Source organism: Limulus polyphemus, unplaced genomic scaffold (genome assembly GCF_000517525.1).
Source record: "Limulus polyphemus unplaced genomic scaffold, Limulus_polyphemus-2.1.2 Scaffold1980, whole genome shotgun sequence".
Taxonomy (NCBI): Eukaryota; Metazoa; Arthropoda; class Merostomata; order Xiphosura; family Limulidae; genus Limulus; species Limulus polyphemus.
In genome coordinates, this window is record NW_013667590.1 from 201,559 (window position 1) to 203,892 (window position 2,334).

At 34.3% G+C, this 2,334-nt stretch overlaps 1 protein-coding gene across 1 annotated transcript in view; it reads right to left on the reverse strand.

Annotated features, from left to right (window-relative positions):
- The window catches only part of LOC106465555 (dnaJ homolog subfamily B member 6-B-like), a 37,164-nt gene extending 35,190 nt beyond the window's left edge, over nt 1–1,974 (reverse strand). Inside the window, exon 1 of the mRNA XM_013925779.2 lies at nt 1,845–1,974. The gene's annotated coding sequence lies outside the window, so the exon portion shown is untranslated. The remainder of the gene's footprint in view (nt 1–1,844) is intronic.
- Between the last annotated feature and the right edge of the window lie 360 nt (nt 1,975–2,334).

Genomic DNA, 2,334 nt, shown 5'->3' on the forward strand with positions numbered 1-2,334 from the left:
GTTAATGACTGTTAGATACAACATGAGTAAGATATCAAGAGGTTAATGACTGTTAGATACAACATGAGTAAGGAATGAAGATGTTAATGATTGTTAGGCACAACATGAGTGAGGAATCCAGATGTTAATGACTGTTAGATACAACATGAGTGAGGAATCAAGAGATTAATGACTGTTAGATACAACATGAGTAAGGAATAAAGATGTTAATGATTGTTAGGCACAACATGAGTGAGGAATCCAGATGTTAATGACTGTTAGATACAACATGAGTGAGAAATCAAGAGATTAATGACTGTTAGATACAACATGAGTAAGGAATCAAGAGATTAATGATTGTTAGATACAACATGAGTGAGGAATCAAGATGTTAATTACTGTTAGATACAACATGAGTGAGGAATCAAGAGATTAATGACTGTTAGATACAACATGAGTAAGGAATCAAGATGTTACCGATTGTCAGATACAACATGAGTGAGGAATCAAGATGTTAATGATTGTCAGATACAACATGATTAAGGAATCAAGATGTTACCGATTGTTAGATACAACATGAGTAAGGAATCAAGATGTTAATTACTGTTAGATACAACATGAGTGAGGAATCAAGAGGTTAATGATTGTCAGATACAACATGATTAAGGAATCAAGATGTTACCGAATGTTAGATACAACATGAGTGAGGAATCAAGATGTTAATTACTGTCAGATACAACATGAGTGAGGAATCAAGATGTTAATGATTGTCAGATACAACATGATTAAGGAATCAAGATGTTACCGATTGTCAGATACAACATGAGTGAGGAATCAAGATGTTAATGACTGTCAGATACAACATGAGTAAGGAATCAAGAGATTAATGACTGTTAGATACAACATGAGTGAGGAATCAAGATGTTAATGACAGTTAGATACAACATGAGTAAGGAATCAAGAGGTTAATGATTGTTAGATACAACATGAGTGAGGAATCAAGAGATTAATGACTGTTAGATACAACATGAGTGAGGAATCAAGATGTTAATGATTATCAGATACAACATGAATGAGGAATCATTTCCCAGTTAGTTACCAACTGCTCTGAAAAATGCCGCTAATTATTTGATACACGGCTTCTTTTGACATTTACTTGGAAACTGTGCACGACAACGTGTGTTGTAAAAGGATTAAGAACGAAAAACAAAAGTTGGTAGCTTTTATTGTACTGCATTAAGGGGTAGCAACACATTTCCTCATCGTACAGCGCAATGTTCTTACTGATAGCACTTAAGATAAATGTCAGCGTGAAGTAAATCAGGCACGCGTATAAAACTTGACAATTTTACAAGCGATATGGAAACTGGTATCACTGAAGATAAGAGAATGTCTCGTTGAAACGACGATTTTACAGACACCGGTGAAATATTTCGTTTGTTTTAGGGCAAAACCACACATTATACTACCCGAGTTACGTCAGCCGCGTGGATCAAACCTCGAATTTTAGCGCTATAAGCCCTCGTGCTTATCGCTGATCTAGTAGCGGACTGGATGAAGAAGGCTCAATTTATCGACTAATTTTTTATGTCTATGATTAATGTAACCAACTAAAAGTCTTCAAATAAAAGCCATACAAATAGATGTCGATTTACAAAAAAAAAGAAAAGCTCAAAAATAAAATGTTTCATAATTTATCTGACATTTATTACATTTCAGATTTCGGGACAAGATTATTGGACTTTCAGTTCACATCTTTCGGGTTCTTTTCATGTCTTTGTATTGTCGTTTCGTACTGATAACAATCGCGTCTTTTGCAAAATCCGATTTATGAAATAAAGTTCAAAATTCTTAAGATATCTTACCTTTTATTTGGTCAGAAAGGCTGTAAATGTCAGCAATATTTCTGTTTTTAGAAGGACAAACAGGTCTTGTCTTCTTGTTAGTCGGTACTAAAAACCTGTACCTTAGCCAGCACGCTGCAACGGCGTTTGGAAACTAGCTATCCTAGTCGGTCTCAATATAATTATTTTATTTTACTTATTTATCTTTTTTTTTTTTTTGCAATGGGTGCGTTTTAGCGCCATCTATCAACCAATAAAAGAACTGCACTTAGGGACATAACATAATTGTAAAATGTATAAAGTTTTATTAAAACATACAAATGTTAATTATAAAACGAGAGGGGGGGGACGGTATCATCATCTATATCGTAGCACGTTCAGCCCTATACAACACCAGTTCTCCAATCCTGGAGCTTGTTTTCTTTTTTATGCCAGCCTAATCGAAATATTTAGATTTTTATCTGGATTTTACTTACTTTGTCCATTTTTCGTCGGTAATATCGATAACTTA